Consider the following 18,996-nt stretch of genomic DNA (forward strand, 5'->3'; position numbering starts at 1 on the left):
GGGTGGGTCGTAGGGGGGCGTGGACCTGACCAGGTAGTCGTAGGGGGGCGTGGACCTGACCAGGTAGTCGTAGGGGGGCGTGGACCTGACCAGGTAGTCGTAGGGGGGCGTGGACCTGACCAGGTAGTCGTAGGGGGGCGTGGACCTGACCAGGTAGTCGTAGGGGGGCGTGGACCTGACCAGGTAGTCGTAGGGGGGCGTGGACCTGACCAGGTAGTCGTAGGGGGGCGTGGACCTGACCAGGTAGTCGTAGGGGGGCGTGGACCTGACCAGGTAGTCGTAGGGGGGCGTGGACCTGACCAGGTAGTCGTAGGGGGGCGTGGACCTGACCAGGTAGTCGTAGGGGGGCGTGGACCTGACCAGGTAGTCGTAGGGGGGCGTGGACCTGACCAGGTAGTCGTAGGGGGGTGTGGACCTGACCAGGTAGTCGTAGGGGGGCGTGGACCTGACCAGGTAGTCGTAGGGGGGCGTTGACCTGACCAGAGTATTCACCCTGGGTGGGATTGGTTTAGCTCAGTTGGTTGGACAATTGGTTTGCGAGATGGTGTGATACTGACAGTATGGTTTCAATTTCAGCACCTGCTGAGGTTACTATGAAGGACTGTCCTTCTGAACCTACTATGAGGGGCATGAATAGGATAAATAGACAAAGTCTTTTCCCTGGGGTCGGGGAGTCCAGAACTAGAGGGCATAGGTTTAGGGTGAGAGGTGAAAGATACAAAAGAGACCTAAGGGGCAACTTTTTCACACAGAGGGTGGTACGTGTATGGAATGAGTTGCCAGAGGATGTGTTGGAGGCTGGTACAATTGCAACATTTAAGAGGCATTTGGATGGGTATATGAATAGGAAGGGTTTGGAGGGATATGGGCCGGATGCTGGCAGGTGGGACTAGATTGGGTTGGGATATCTGGTCAGCAAGACGGGTTGGACCGAAGAGTCTGTTTCCATGCTGTACATTTCTATGACTCAATGACTCTCCTCTCACCTGAGGTGTGTGGGAGACCTCAGGTTAAATCACCACCAGTTGTATCTCTCCAATGGGAGAGGAGCCTTATGGTGTGGTAAGATTATATCAACTTGATTCAGTCTGAGAAAACAATGGACAGACTCAGGAATGTACAAATGAATCATTCTCAACAGCTGCAGGGCAGAGACAAGGAAACATGGAGAAGTAGGCAAGGACTGGAAGATACTTCCTTTGTCCATCTCTCTTTCTCAATCTCAGAAGTCACTGCTCAGTAAAAAAAAACTACCACTCAGAGAACGTTCTAAGCTTTGATTGAGGAATCAGGTCAAAGGTTTCATTCTTTTAACTCAAATGCTCTTAAAATGTTAAAAATGCAATTGCATCTCAAGATCCACCTCCCGTCTCCCCACCCTGGTTTTTAAACTTATTATCTGTGTTGTGTGTATGTGTTAAATGTGCATTCTCTTTTTCTCAAGTTTAATAGAAATAAAATGCTATTCTCTTTCACTCATGAAAGCCTTGAAATTGGTTCTGCTTGATTTTTGATCAGCTTATCTAAGTTTTAATTTAATTGTGACAGTTATGTACTCCTAAGGAAATAAAAATATTTGTTGTGACTGACTGAGTGGGGGTTTCAAGAAGAAAGAGACAATCTCCCTTCTTCACCTGGCTGTAACGCAGACACCAGCAAACATGTCTGCAGCATAACCTAGGAGGAATAGCAGATCCTCTATATAGCCAGTTGTAAATTTAAACTCTGCTGAAATTGTTAAAGCATCAGCTGCACTCGTCTAGTTACGAGTTTGCCCTCACAACAGTTTGTATTTTCATAGCACCCCTCATGTGGAAGAATGAATTAAAAGTAAATGCATTTAATTGTAGCTATAGCACAGGAATTGGCAAAGCCTTCTAGCTACAAAACAGAGAAAGTGGAGCAAAATGGAAAGCTGATCAGGAATCGTTATGTTGTACGTTGGATCTAGTGTTTACAACATTTTTGACTTTGGGTTAAACCTAAAGATTTTATTTCCTCCATTGAGTACGATAGCTGAAACACAGACTGAATAAGAATGATCGTCTAAACAAGGTCGGGGATTAAGGATGCTCAATCTAAATTGAACATGTAACCCTTTAATTGACTTGTTTAAATTGAATATCTTGTTACATCACACATGGTTCTTGAATATTAGTTAATTGCTGATTTATGTTTACTCTGAGCCATTAGTTATTTATTATAACCAGAGTTAAGATAATATTTTAGTCCTTAATGACAATTGTCATAGTCATCATTGTATTTCGTAATCATTGTCAACTCTTTAACTGAAGTGACATCGACACTCAGTACAAACTAAAACAGATTAGAGGTGATTCTTACTGAGGAAGGAAGGGGCAGTTTCACTTCATAGTTTTAGTGTACTGAGCAGGTTCCTTATTTATGACGTACACCCAAAATCACTTTGGACAGATGTAAAACTGAAAGCATAGCTTTGACTATCTTATCACTATCTCCAAACTTATAATCTATCTTGAGTAAGAACAGAAAACATAGGAAATACACAACATTTGTGGAGAGAAGGTTGATCAAAAGCTTCTCATGAAGTGTCATCAACCTGCAACGTTAGCTTGGTTCCCAGCTCTACACAGATGCTGCCTGACCCATTGAATGTTTCCAGCATCTCCATTCTTACTGCAGAAATATTTTGCTCTTGTACAATCCATCTCTGTTCAGATGGATATTTCAAATTTGAAGTACACCTTAGCTTTGCTTCCAGCACCTTTCACTCATTTACTTAAAATGACCATGGATTTTTTTTATGCAACAAGGAGGGAGAAAGGATTCAATTATTATGTGATTTCAGAAACTGCAAAGGAGAAAAAATTAGAAATAATCAAGATAACAAACGCACCAAAGTTTTACTCTGAGAAGATCTGCAGTTTAATTTAAATTATTGCTGCCAATATCACTTCAACACAGAGTAAATGCTTTCTCTGATCGATGTTAGGATATATAATGCAAACATTTACCCATCACCCTACTTTCTTCCACTCCCACAACCTCCCTCCCCAAGTAGGCATGGGAATCAAATATTATAGGCAGACACCAGAGCAATTATTGGCTGCGTATCAATCAACTCCTGACAGATATGTGACCCACAGGTATGTCTAATGACCAGTCTGTTAATTATAGAAAATGTGACAAGTTTATACGAGTGAACTTTAGACCAGTAATATAAAACAGACAGCTGAACTATAGCCTTGTTCCCTCAGGGCAGGCTCTGCACTGATGGTGGGTCCCCAGTGGACCTATTATATGTTAATTAGTTTAATTCAAAATTGGAACTCGAGAAGTTAAACTAATAGTTCCTCCCTTTGACTGCAAGTGTGACCAATGTGAAATAAAGTCAAGTGGATGAATAAATAATTTTTGGGTGTGTTTTGTTTTTATTGAATTAATGATGTGTAAGCTGGAATCAGTAAATCATCCGTGTCCGACTTATTTAGGATCAAGGTAACCTTACTCACAGCTTGCTTCAGGTCTAATCTTAGTCTCTATTACTGCTGGGCTGGATAATTCTTGAATTGGGTTCAGACCAGAAATACTTGGTTCCACGCCAGATGACACAATCAACAGTCATCCTCTCCTCAACCATTATTGTGCAGCGAAATATTTGAATCTCATTCAAAATATTTGAACCCCATTGAAATTCAGTATCTTTTGCAACTGCACAGCAACAGGCAGATACCTTATAAATGCCACTCTTAGGAGATAATTAAAATTCCCCATGCCTCTGAGGGAGTTCTTCCTTGTGGCAGCCACTTGGACTAAGGCGTTTTGTCCAAACTTCATCTTCCTCCTGGCTTGAATGTCAAGCTTGATCAAGCTTGATCAATGATATCTGATCTAAAGAAAATGGCTGATTAGATTAGATTCCTTACAATGTGGAAACAGGCCCTTCAGCCCAACCAGTTCACACCGACCCTCCGAAGAGAAACCCAGCCAGACCTCTGACTAATGCACCTAACACTATGGACAATTTAGCTTGGCCAATTCACCTGCCCTGCACATCTTTGGACTGTGGGAGGAAACGAGAGCACCCGGAGAAAACCCATGCAGACATGGGGAGAATGTGCAAACTCCACACAGACAGTCACCTGAGGCTGGAATTGAACCTGGGATCCTGGCGCTGTGAGGCAGCAGTGGTAACCTCTGAGAGCTGGAGAAACAAGACCTAAGAAACGAAAGCCAAATAAAGTTGTACAAGTTTACAAATGCTGCCATTAAGAGATTCAGGATACCAGCAATGCCAAACAAATGCACAGAATCTAATTAGCCTCTTCTGCTTTCAAATGCTCTCTCCTGCAAACTTGCCCTGTTTATTATGCCTAAGATTGAGTTTGTTTTATTGTTGTCATGGATACAGTGAAAAGTGTTGTTTTGTACAGGCAGGTCGTACCATATAAACTGCATCAGGATAGCAGAACAGAGTGCAGAATATAGTGTTACAGTCACAGAGAAGGTGAAGAGAAGGAGGTTAAAAAATTATGTGCTTTAGGTTTTAGTGGTCCAGATTGTTTGACGAAATACTCCTTTGAATTGCTATTACTCTGAACTGCCTTTAGTTTGCACTTAGTGATCAATGTCCATAGTTTCCTTGTTGCTGGGTAGATGAGGTGACTTAATTGGGTATATGATTACTGTAATGTTTAAATTGTTCACTTCCTTTGTCCTGCCAATGCCAGCATGATGGATTAGTTCTTATGGTTTGTACATGATTGCTGATGTCAATAATCAGGTGAATTGTGCATAAGAGTAGTTCTTGTATTGCCTGACTGGAGAATTGAACCACTGCAATCAATTGAATTCAGGGCAAAATGAATGCTGTTAACTCCATTTACTATGATAGTTTTCTGTTCTCAGTTCATCTAAAGGGACTTAGGTTCAATTCCAGCTCAGGTGAATCTGATGAGATTCTATTTTATTAATGTCTAAGTTCCTAAATGTACAATTTAGACAATCTTCATCTCCAGAGCAAAATAAAATGGTCACAGTTTAACATTAATAGTCTTTTTTGCATGCATCTGCACAATATATCTTATAGCTTGTCTGTGTGGGAAATGGAGGTAATGGTGTGGAGAATTTATTCCTGTTTAAGCTCAAAATAATCAGTATTGTCATGGGCACCTTTATGGGTACCTCGCTGTACATGTCTCTGTTTTAAAGAAAATTCCTTATTCCTTTCCTTACCTCCACTTTGTTTCCCAGGACAATGATTGTTGTTTCAGTGCCATTTTCTACTTGTTCCCATAACTAGAAAATTTAATTAATCTTGATGAAGGGTTAAGCCTGAAACATCAACTCTCTTGCTCCTCAGATGCTGCCTGACCTATCATGCTTTTTCCAGCGCCATACTTTATCGTCTCTGACTTCTCTAGCACCTGCAGTCCTCACTGTCCCCTAATTAATCTTCCTTCCAATTTCCATCTTTCTCTCTTCTTCACATGATCCATCTTAGATGTCTGCTTTCCTGAACTGTTCTATCTCCATTTCTGAGAACAGGATATCAACCAATATTCATGATAAGCCCTCAGGCCCCGTAGTTATATCCACAATACTTTTTCATACCCTACGTCCAATAAGTACTCCACCCCATTTTCTCAGTTTTTCCATCTCTGTCATATCTATTCTCACAATGTTCCATACCAGCACTTCTGACATCGCATCTGTTTCCCTCAATGCAGGACTCCTCCAAATCACCATGATTGACCAAAGCCTTTAGCCATGTCTATTCTACCTCCTGTGCTCGCATCCCTTCCCTCTCTCCCACAACCATGGGGTTTCTTTTGTCCCATCTTCCACCCTACCAGCTTTCATATTCATGATTTGGAGATGCCGGTGTTGGACTGGGGTGCACAAAGTTAAAAATCACACAACACCAGGTTATAGTCCAACAGGTTTAATTGGAAGCACTAGCTTTCGGAGCGCCGCTCCTTCATCAGGTGGTTGTGCCCTCCACAACCACCTGATGAAGGAGCAGCGCTCCGAAAGCTAGTGTGCTTCCAATTAAACCTGTTGGACTATAACCTGGTGTTGTGTGATTTTTAGCTTTCATATTCACCAGTTAAACTTCCATCAGTTTCATGGCCCCCTGCATGACATCGGCACTCAACACATCTTCCCCCTCTCTTTCTTCCCTTTTTCAGCATTCCCAAGGGGTAGTTCATTCCTCAGAACCCTAATCCACTCCAAAACCACCCCAAACAGCTCATCCTCCTCTTAAGGCACATTTCCAAGCAAGTTCAGGGAATGCCCCACCTGACCTTTTATTTCACATATCCTTACCATTCGAGGTCTAAAATGTCCATTTCAGATGAAACAGTCATTTCTTTAATATTTCAGTTTGAATATTGCTAATAAAAAAACGCATTGTGCTTTCTCTATGGCAATGTCTCTGCCAAGCACAGCCCTCTTGTCAACCAATTGGCATTCTCCTCTTCTACAGTGCACATATTTGCCTTCTCTTTACACTGGTATTCTTTTCAATTGCCCTGATGAGTAGACAGTAACAAAGGTATTATAATATCAAGTGAGCCATTCTAAAACAAATACACTTACTGTCTCAAACCCTCAAGAAGAGGTAATTCACAACACATAATGTGTAATCTACACAAACACGTCACCTTTTTGGGAGAAAGATTTTGAACTTGGGGAGAAGCCTATGGAGGTAACCATGTTGTATTTGTCCATTTAAAAGGTTAGATAAGAGCTGTTAGTGGGAAGAAACATTGAACTCATTAAACAACCATTTCAGGCATCTGTTGAATCAGACTTAGAAATAAACCGCTAAATATCTGGCTGCCAGAGTACATAACCTATTCCAATTAACATTCAGTTGAGAAATAACACCTTAGAAATTCAACTACAAGAAACTTCACAACCTGCTGTGAACTCACTTTATCCTTAAAGAATCAACTCCATTCACAAAACTTAGCCTGTTGTTTTGGAGACCAGAGATAATACATCAGACACTTAGTATACCCTGTAAAAGTAATTAGTGTGTGTGTGTGTGTGTGTGTGTATATGTGTGTGTGCGTGTGTGAAAGAAAATGTGTGAGTAATATTGGGACACATAGGTGAGCATAAATAATTTTATATTAAACTCACAAACTCTTGCTGCTGCATAGTAATACAGTCTGCAGTAAAGAAAAGCACACAGCACTTTCCACACAAAAGTACTGATCACATGTAGCAAAAGAACACACATTCTGTTTATAAAGGAATTCAACTATGTATTAAAGTCAAAAAAACATTTGCAGAGCTTCCACATGGTATCTTTCTAATAATACAGTCACGGTAAAGAACACAATCAATCCCACAACACTAGAGTTATTCTTTTTCTGAAAATGTTCTAAGACTAAGGTTGTAATATCCTCAGAACAGAACATTGCTCATTGCTGGAAAAATCCATCAGGAAACCTTGAGGATGTAAAAGTTACGAAATAAATGCAAGACTTTACTTTCATTAATTCATTTTCTACACCTTGCATGATCCCAGATGGTTTAGCTAATTGTTCTTAACATACATTGCACTTACAAGATATATTGAATTGGTATCCAATTTGGTCTGGTTTATGGTACGTGGACATGAAGTACGTAACTATGTCAGCATGCCCATGCCCAATTTTGCATTTTTGTCATGTACATGGTTTGATTTTTCCCAGCACATACATATGTCATGTATTGTAGATTTGGGGTTTTCAGAAGATTTATTAGTTGAATGAACATTTCCTTCAAGAATGAGAAACATCCATAGGTGGGGCGGCATGTGGTTGGCACTGCTGCCTCACAGAGCCAAGGACCCAGGTTCGATTCCAGCCTCAGGCAAATGTCTGTGTGGAGTTTGCACATTGGTTTTCTGCATCGGTTTTCTTTGGGTGCTCTGGTGTTTTCCCACAGTCCAAGATGTGCAGGTTAGGGGGAATGGCAGCGCTAAATTGCCCATAGTGTCCAGCGATGTGCAGGCTAGGTGGGTTAGCAATTGGAAATGAATGGTTACTGGGATTCGGTAGTGGTTTCGGTCTGGGATGGTCTTTGTAGGGTCAGTGTGAACTCAGTGGACCAAATGGCCTGTTTCCACACTAGGAATTCTCTGATTCTATGAAAGGTCAAACAAGAAACTATCTGTTCTGAATTTAGAAAAGATTTCAGAGTTGTAAGTTCGGCAGATCCTGCAGCTGAACTTATGCCATTGCTCCATAGCATCCGTTGTTTTTGTTATTATTAATAATGTTTCATGGAGAGATGCTGTATTGCAATAAATTCAATTTGATCTTTTGCTACATGTGCAGTCTTTAGTGTTACATTAATATGGTGGCCACTAAGAGCTCTCATTTATGGTGTAACACTCAGATATGATCCATTTTCCATCACATGTAGCACTCTATTAATTTTTTCTTTATATTATCAGTATAGCGTGCTAAACTTGATTCATTCCTGACCTTTTTAGTGCACAAGAGATCATTATCTGACTTGTGCTGAGATACCCCGGTGATAAATGTAGATCGTAAAAACGACACAAGTTAAACATTTTGGTCCTTTTTTCAGGCAGTATGCTCCCATTTTAATGATCTTCATTTAGACAATGCCTTAAGTGCACTCAGACCGTTCAAGAATATACTTCATTATACCATTAGAAATGCACATATTTAAATAAAATTTAACGACAGCTAGTCATGGGTGTGTAATGCTTGCACATTATATATTGTACAATTACACTTCTAAAAAGCCTTAAGAATCTATTAAAATAGTACTTTTTCTATTCATCTAATTAATTGAATTGTAAATTTAAAATTATTTCACTTCCTCCATTTACACTTATATCTTCTGCATGAGTCAATATGTATAAAAAATTGCAAATGGATTATTGACCTCTGGCATGCCTATATTGAACCAACTAGAAGGAGCAGAATTAAACCGGCACGTATATTGCATCTGTGACCCACAAGGTTACATCCTTTGGTTAAGAAAAACGTTTTCAAAGTGGCAGTGAGCCTGTAGAGGTGAGCATTTCTTGCCTATCTCTAGTTTTCCCCGAGTCAGTCCCCTACTAATAGCACTGACACAACACCAGGTTATAGTCCAAAAGCTTGTGATTTCAGCTTTACCTGGTGTCGTGTGATTTCTGACTTTGTCCATCCCAGTCCAACACTGGCACCTCCACATCATGACTAATAAATCTGTGACTGAATGTGGAGTTAAAGAACTCTCCCCTATAAGGTTAAACTGTAAATCTTGAAACAAACTGAATTATTCAGAACAGACAACAGGTTCATCAACATCTGAAATACAAAAAGAGCTGGGTAACATTTCAAAAGGCTACCTTCCGATTGGATTCTGATTAGGGGTAAACATGTGTCTGTAAGATATGCTGTGTATTTCCATACCTCAAGAACCATTCTCTTGAGCAACTATTTCACTTATGTTGTCACTATTGTGAAAGAAGTACATATTTTGTAAATTAAATATTGAACCAATTTAATTAATGTTTGATGGTGCTGCTAATAGAAACATAGAAAATTCGGCCCTTTGAGCCTCCTCAGTATGATCATGGCTGGTCATCTACTCAATGCCCTATTCTTGATATATCCTTTTCTGGAGAACACACGAAATCTTCTTGATCTCATGGAAAGTAACTAGAATTACATCCTAACTACTAGAGAAGATTGTACTACAATAAAGGTGAAAGATGACTGGAAAATGTAATTCTTGATGACAACATAAATTAATGGAAATCAGTGAGCTCTGTGTTAAGATGATTTTTTTAACCAAAGGTTTATGATGCACTATTGGATAAGTTTATATTGTAAATGTGCTACGTAAATGCAACTTGTTGTTGTCTGGAGAGAGACTTTTTTTTAACCTGAAATGCACCTTCATTCAAATATTGCTATGAAAATGAACTCTCCTATCTCACACACAGATCAAAGCACCTAATTGGAATTTAGCACTTAATCGGGATTTGGAAAACTGTTTTAGCTAGATTTTTTTGTGAAATGATCTTGTATGATTGCTCTGGAATGGCCTCATTAATATTTAGTAAATGTCCAACTGAGTTATGTATGTAAAACGGCTGTAGTACAGTAACATTGTTAATCTTATTGCATCAGAATGTTAATTTTGTTTCATGATAATGAACTAATGTGAGAAAATTGAATATAATTTGATGTAGGAAATGTTTTATTTAACAAGACACTGATTTCTTAAAATATTTAAAAATGTTCCTGCTTTTAAAAAAAATCTATGTGTTTTTACTATAGTGCGGCAAGAAACGTCTTCTGACATTCTTATTGTGTTACATGATCAAAAACAATTAAGATTTTGATGCCCTTGGTACAGCAAAACTTAAAAAAAAAATCACATTTCTCAGGTCGAAAAGAAACACATTTTTCATGACATGGACACAACTATAGTAAGAGATGCTCATAGTGCTGTTACCAGTTTGTAGGCATTGATCACAGATGTAGAACCATCACTGTAACATGCACTCGAACTCTGAATTTGCTTATTAAGAGACAAAAATTCATAGAGGTATACAGAACGGATACCATCTCTTTGGTTGAACCCGTCCAATGTGACCAGGTTTCCTACTACTTAGGCATTAACTAGCACTATTTCTTTATTAGATTGGAAAAACTTTCAACAGTGAAATGTTTCAATGTAAACATTAGTATAAGGTCACAACTTAATGCAAGTCATTCACTGGTTCTTTGCAATTTGCTTTTCTTCACGTTTTGTCGATAACAAGTTTTCCAGAAGTCAAATGCAGCATCCAATATGCAGAGGAAAAATGTCTGTTTGTAAACCCAATACAAAGGAAAATATGCCCAACTGCAGAGACCTGAGAACTGGGCAATAAGACTTCACACTCCTGTTATCCTGTGTCCAGAATGTATAGTGTCCTGGTAATTCTGAGGTGGTCTTCCCATGTATGTAGCATGGTGCATAACATTGTGGTATAACATTACTACTAATACCAGCAGGGCCAGGGAGTGATGTTTGGGGGAATAATGGGAGTAAGTGAGGAAAACATTTAATTCATTGGAATCGCTTATAGGGCAGGTTGGGAATAGGTTGAAATGATTTACTTCATGAAGCTTGACTGTGTTTTGTACATTTCTCAAGTGCTGGTAAAGGAAAAATTATTATTTTTATCAGTTTTTGATCAGAAGCAAATGGAGTTAAACTATTTGACCGATATAAACAGCAATGTAATAGATTCCTAATTATTTTCACAGTGTAAAAATATCAATATATTCTCTGGGTGTTGGAAGTATCTTCACAGCCTGACAATGTGATAATTAACTGCAGTAAAAATAAAGCTATAACTGGCAGCAGTTAATTATCACTTATGATGCTGCACTGTAAGATGCTGTTCACACTTGTGGAAGACTTCTTTAAGTTGTATTGTAATTTAAGTGATAATCATTGAACAGAGGAATAAACATACGTTAAAATTTGACATCCCTGCATAACTGTGCTTGCGTTTACTTTTAACTTGCTCTAATGTCGCTGGCCCTAGGCTGGCTTTCCTGTACACAAGCCAATAATTTTTAAAGAGAGATAAATTTCCGAGTGACCGACAGAAAAAAATACAAATGATTCGCATTTTAAGAATTTTACTGTAACAAAAAAGCTAAAGCCAACATAGGTCAAATATTAATTACCAGGAAACTAATAAACCAAATAAATGGAAAAGATAGGTTTCACAATAATTAACTAACACAACTGAAATATGCCATTCAAAACCCTTTCTTTGTGTGCTGTGCTTCTGACAGACACGTGGCATCATAGGAACAGTCTCACAGTCACACATGAGTTTCCGGTTAGTTCATTTCTTCCCACTACATCAGGTCAAAACTTTCAGGATCCTTTGACAATTGTACCACATAGCTGAATTTCCTAGATATGAACAGCAAGATACATCATGGAAACTCTCAGTTCAAGAATAATCCAATGACTCACCTGTTCTTTGTGGGTTTCTTCATCTCTCACTAGCATCCTGCTTGGATAGTAGTACAAGCACACTGCACCTGTCTCCCACAGCAGTGGCTTCTTTGGCTCCATGTCTCACTAGCCACTTTGTTTTTCCCCTGTAAAATACTGTGAAATGGCATTAAACTGGCACCAATACTTCAATGGTTTTTTATTTGAGTTTTTCACCTCATGACAATCAGATCACAGACGTGTGTGCCTGCATCATTGTGTTTATCTGGATTTCTCTGTTTTACTTTGAGTTAAAGGACTATTTCAACTGGCCAGTAAGGTTGTGTTCATGACAGTGTCTTTAGAGATTTGGTACGGTCTGTTTCATCACGGTCGGATTTTCTATCTTTGCTCTTCTCTTTGCCTAATGTTTATTATCTACATTTTCTTTGAAGTCATGATGGATGACTGTAACTCCCAGGTATCCCTCTAAACCCACTGCTTCTGCAGTGATTCCAGGAGTTTTGATAATGTGCGCTGCTCTGGCAATGGTTTTGTTGCATGTATTGCAACTGCATCTCACTATATCAGTGCAACAGAAGCTGCAACTCCCATAGCTTTTTATCCTATCTTAAGACTCAAATAAATCTCATTGGATTAATGCCCACTGCAGTTAACTCTGTTGCCTTCTCCAGAGATGTTGCCAGACCTGCTGAATTTCTCCAGCACTTTCTGTTTTTGTTTCAGCACTAAGAAAGGTTATTTCCAGATATTAAACAAGCCAGGCACATTGGAAATGGAATTTATCTTGGGTCGCGGTCAAATGAGAAATAGAATGCTGGCAGTGCACTGAAAACTAATGGAAGAGAAAATCAGACAGAATGTAACAGAGCAATGGTATCATATCACCTAAGACAAATATTACACCTGTACATAACATGAGTTTATGTACAATCACTACAGAAACTAGTTCTGTCCTTTTAATAAATGTAGTGATTAAAAATTCACTTGCATCGTTAATTGGATAAAGGGCTCATGATTTACAATCTGCCTGCATCTGTTCTGCTGGAGGTAGGCAGCATGCACATGATATGTTTCTCTTCAGGACTGTGATTGTGGTGTTTAGACCAGCCTGAACAGCACTGTTGGCTATATGCACACTCAATCAAAACATGCGTGAAGGGTCATAATGCCTCTGCTTCTGGGCCAGAAAGTCCAGGTTCAAATCCCAGCTGAGGATGAAGGCATTTCAGAATGGGTTGATGTTAAAACAAGTGTGGGAGGTTAACATATCCTTCAGCTTTTAAGGGTCATCTATACCTCTTAAACATAAGCTGCACTGTGAGTGGCATTCAGGTGTACAAGCAAGGCTGGCAAGCTGACAATCTTGTGTGAGATTTTCACTAACGTGTAAGATCAGGATCTGGTGTGGCTAGGCAATGAAAATCACAGTATGGGAGGTTATCTCAGAATTATGATTCCTCTGGTTTAATTAAAATATATGGTGGATGAGTGGGAACAGAGAACACACCCAGTACCAATCAATGCCTCCCTCTGCTCCCTGAAGAATTATTGTGGGGCTGAAATGGAATGATAACAATTTCTTTGGCATCATTGCACAGATAGGAGAAAGGGAGGACTGTAGATGCTGCACAGTCAGATTTGTAGAGTGGTGTTGGAAAAGCACAACAGGTCAGGCAATATCCGAGCAGCAGGAAAGTCGATGTTTTGGGCATACGCCCTTCATGAGGAATGTGGTGCTGTCAGGTTCACTGTGGAGTTTGAACAAATGTATTTACATTTGTCTTTTCAATAAACCTAGGAGCCAGACTTAAGCACTATGATAGTTGTGTTATAAGACTACCCTATACACCTCCTGTCACTTTCCAGGAGCTAGCTGTTCCAATCAGTCAGGCAGCAGACACCTCCAAAATGGCTGTCTTCTGCCTTGGGTACTGCACTAGCAGGCACCATCTACCTCCTAGGGATGCTCTGAACTTCTCTTTGGACACCTAATGCATGTCCTCAGCAATTAGAACATTTTAATTTAGAAATTTAGAAAGTAATTTAGATGCAGCTTGGCTGTGGGATCGGGAACTGGAACTCATCTAGATGTTGGGTTTCCAAGGCCATGCTGGATATCCGGTCAGTTGTCCTTATTTGGAATCTGGGGACAGCGACCATCCATTAGAAGTTAGGCACATTGGAGTTGTGTGGCTATTTCAAACCTGACCAAACCAAAGATTTTAAATTAAATACAGGACACAATATTTTCATTTTAAGTTGTTTTTACACAGTTAGTTCCTGCCTCTTTTCTATTTTCTGCCATTGTAATATCTAGACATTTATTTCAGTAACACTGGATCATTTTCATAACGTGATTGCACATCTGACTCTAGTTTGTTTCCCACTGATCATTTTTATTTGCATTAACTGCAGAGAAAGTTAACTAATGATTGATTTTGAAAGTCGTTGATTGCATGATCAATTTATTGGAATCACACTCTTATAATAATGGATTTCACTTCCAATGGATGATGACATGTAACTGTGTCCACAGTGGCATGGGTAATATTGAATGCTCAACCTGTATAGAATTATGGATATAAAAATAAATCCTAACAGTCCATGACACATCATGTTGCTGCTCTATCATTCCATTTCATAAATTTGTAATATTTGTAATTTTATAGGATAGCATATTGAAATAACAATCTTACATGGCAAATTGCCTTGAGTGCAATGATTGTCACTGTGTGCCAGTAATATTCTTGAAACAGCAATAAATTAATGACCAATCTGTTATAAGGTGGTGTTGATTGAAGCATCATATAAGAAGAACAACCTTTATCAACGTGGAGTCATGGGAAGTAGAGAAAAGGCACATATGCTAATTAATAGTTTAAACTTCTACGTTTTCCAGGAAATGCACATCAACTACTTTCTGGATTTTAGATTAAGAAGATTGCAATCAAACTGAGGCAAAGTATGATCACTTCCAATTTAAGCATGATCACAAGTTAGAACCCCAAAGTGTGATTAGATGAGATTCCCTACAATATGGAAACAGGCTATTTGGCCCAACAGGGCCACATCAACGCTCTGAAGAGTAACCCACCCAGACCCATTTCCCTCTGACTAATGCACCTAATATTATGGGCAATTTAGCATGGCCAATTCACCTGACCTGACCTGCAGTTTTGGACTGTGGGAGGAAACCCACACAGACACAGGGAGAATGTGCAAACTCCACACTGACAGTCACCTGAGGCCGGAGTCGACCCCACTTCCCTGGTGCTGTGAGGCATCAGTGCTAACCACTGAGCCACTGTGCCACACCTGTGATAGGTAAGTTGCAATTCCAGAACGTATTTTTTTTTAAAAAGGCCAATACAGCAAAGATTGATTGCCTATAGAGAGAAATACACAAACTTTCATATAAAATTTGAAAGGAATTTCAAATAAAAGCCATTCAAAAGGGGGAAGAGGTAAATCATTTGACTGGACTGTGATCTCTTTTGACTACAAATACGAATAGAAACTTATTACTAATAGAAACTCCTAGAAATAATAGAAACTTCCAAAAGAAACTTACAAGATAATGCATGGCTTGGAAAGGGTGAGCGCTGGGAAGTTGTTTCCGTTAGGTGGGGAAACTGGGACCGTGGGTACAGCCTTAGAATTAGAAGGGGTCAATTTAGAACGGAAAGGAGGAGACATTTCTTCACCAGAAAGTGGTGGCCCTGTGGAACTCATTGCCACAGAGCGCAGTGGAGCCCGGGACATTAAATATCTTCAAGGCACAGAATGATAAATTGTTGATCTCGCAAGGAATTAAGGGCTGCAGGGAGAGTGTGGGTAAGTGGGGTTGAAATGCCTATCAGCCATGATTAAATTGCGGAGTGGACTCGATGGGCCAAATGGCCTTACTTCCATTCCTTTGTCTCATGGTCTTATGGTCTTAAAGACAGTGAGCGACTGATGCTGCCCTGCTCAATAGCAAGCCACCCTTTGTGGATTATGTCACATATTGCAGACATGTTCTCTTCAAAGAATACAAAAGGATAGGGTTAGAAATGCCATTTTCAACTTTTCTGGTATGTTCTAGTGGGATTGAACACTCTCATGTGTGCCTGCCTGGGTTTGAGCATAGGGTCCTGTGGAGGTCAGTGTCATAGAACTATCCCCTTGTTATCTCCTGCAGTGCAGGTAAAGACTCAATATCACACTGAGTGAACAAATAAGGCAGCTAGCCATGGAGGAAAAGGAAATTAGGATTCCCACTCATCATGAATGCTGGTAGATAGGAATCAGAACAACATAATCCCAACCAGTCTACAAAATGGAGAATCACAAAACTGACTGTTCAACAACAAATGTCAACACTATTGGTAACCTCTATTGCCATGACCACAATCTTTACCCATCTGCTGTTCATGAACAATTCCTAGGATGTGTGTGTGTTTGTGTGTGTGCTTTTTGTTTCTTCTCATGTCCTACAACTAATAAACTTGCACTTGTTGAGAATTCAAAAGTGCTGTGTTAAATTGGCTTATTTTAAAGCATGTGCATTTGGGTGTATCCACAGGGAAGAAATCCTTTTTAAATCAACCTTGTAGTGATCAACCAAGTGGATGAGTAAATAAAGAAGAGGAGCCAATTGATCAATCCTCATTTTGGAGCTAAACAGTTTTGAATATTCCATCTGAAACCACAACAAATTGGAAACTTCACCTGGGGTGTCACTGGATATGCTGTATATCTTTAATATATGTTCTTACATCTATCATGAAGATAGTCTGCATTGCGACAATAAGTTTGTCCGTACTTTTCTTTATAATTTGTGAAGCATTCAGGGTTGCTTTTGCAAGATTAATTAATGATCTTATCATAGAGGCATTCCCTTGATAGCAACAGTCATAAAATGATTGCATTTTTAATATTCAATTTGAGGGAGAAAAGTGTGGTTCAAAGACTAGAATTTTAAACTGTACAAATGGTAATTATAAGGGTCTGAGGACAGAGCTGGCTAAAGTGAATTGGGAAACTAAGTTAAGGGACAGGTCAGTAGAGATATAGTGGAAGATATTTAAGGAAATATTTTATAATGTTCAGAAATATGCATTCCAGTGAGAAGGAAGGATTCTAAGAAAAGCACGTACCATCTGTGGTTAACAAAGAAAGATAATGATCAGTTTGAACTAAAAGAAAAAGCATCTAAATCCATATTATGAGTGACAGGCCAGGAAATAGAACTGAATATAAAGAATGGCAAAAAAATAACAAGAAGATTACTAAGAAGAGAAAAATTAGTGTATGTGGCAAAGCTAATTAGGAATGTAATAACAAATACAAAAACATAATTTGTACAAATATAAAAGCATAATAGTTTCTACAGTTATTTAAAAAGAAAAATAGTTAGTAAAGAGAGTGTTTGTCCTCTAGTGACTCAAAAAGTTATTTTCCAAAATTCCATTTGTTCTGGAAAGGTCCTATCAGAATTGAAAATAGTAATTTGTTTATAAAACCATGAAGGGCATGGATAGGATAAATAGACAAAGTCTTTTCCCTGGGGTCGGGGAGTCCAGAACTAGAGGACATAGGTTTAGGGTGAGAGGGGAAAGATATAAAAGAGACCTAAGGGCAACATTTATGGTACGTGTATGGATTGAGCTGCCAGAGGAAGTGGTGGAGGCTGGTACAATTGCAACATTTAAGAGGCATTTGGATGGATATATGAGTAGGAAGGGTTTGGAGGGATATGGGCCAGGTGCTGGCTGGTGGGACTAGATTGGGTTGTGGATATCTAATCGGCATGGACAAGTTGGACCAAAGGGTCTGTTTCCATGCTGTACATCTCTATGATTCTGTAAGTGTGATTCCTCTAATCAAGATGGGACAGAGAAACAATGATAAACTAAAGGGATAATCCATCTATGTAGGGACAAATCCAGAAGCTATCATTGAGGAGATTATCAAAAGTCACTTAGAAAAACTTAATGCAATCCAGTAGTTGCAACATGGTTTTGTGAAAGAGTAATCATGTTTGATTGATTCATTTGAGTTCTGTGAGAGAACAAAAATAACATTAATATGATGGAATCAGTGGATGCACTGTATTTGGATGTTCAGAAGTTGTTTGTTAAGTTATGACATCAAAAGTTACTATGCAAACTAACAGTTCATGGTGGAGAGTGTGGTGCTGGAAAAGCACAGCAGATCTGGCAGCATCTGAGGAACAGGAGAATCAGTGTTTCAGGCATAAGCACTTCATCAGGAATGAAGGGTTCCAGATGAAGGGCTTATGCCCGAAATGTTGATTCTCCTGTTCCTCATATGCTGCCTGATCTGCTGTGCTTTTCCAGCACCACACTGTTAACTCTGATTTCCAGCATCTGCAGTCGTCACTTTCTCCTAAGAGCTCATGGTGTAATGTGTAACATATTAGTAAGAACTGAAGATTCATTTGTTAATAGGAAAGTGAGCATAAATATAATTTTTAGATTGGCAGCTATAATAAGTGGTTACATCGAGGTAAGTGGCCATAGTGGTCAGTGTTGGTTCTCAATTATTTAGAGTCCATAAAAATGACTTGGATGAAAGCACTGAATGTTTGGTTGCTAAATCTGCTGATGATAGAGAGATAGACAGAAAAATAAGTTGTGAAGAGAACATAAGAAGTCAATTTGTCAGATGGAATGGGAAAATGTGAATTTATCTACTTTGGCAAGAAGAATAGAAAAGTACTATATTTTGGATGTAGGTTTGCTTGCTTAGCTGAAAGGTTCATTTCCAGACGTTTCATTACCTTACTCGGTAACATCTTCAGTGGACTTTCTATGCTCAGTGACTTCCGCACCCCCCCCCCCCACCCCAACTGCCGTGTTTGCCACCACTTCCGCCCCCACCAACGCCATTCACCTGCATTCTGCTGACACGCCCCCCACAGCTCCCATTGTCATCATTCCCGGTCCACAGAACCCTGAGGGGAACACCACCCTGCTCATGACTCCACCCCCATTCCCCCCACCCTCACACCCACTCCAA

Source organism: Chiloscyllium plagiosum, chromosome 20 (genome assembly GCF_004010195.1).
Source record: "Chiloscyllium plagiosum isolate BGI_BamShark_2017 chromosome 20, ASM401019v2, whole genome shotgun sequence".
Classification (NCBI taxonomy): Eukaryota; Metazoa; Chordata; class Chondrichthyes; order Orectolobiformes; family Hemiscylliidae; genus Chiloscyllium; species Chiloscyllium plagiosum.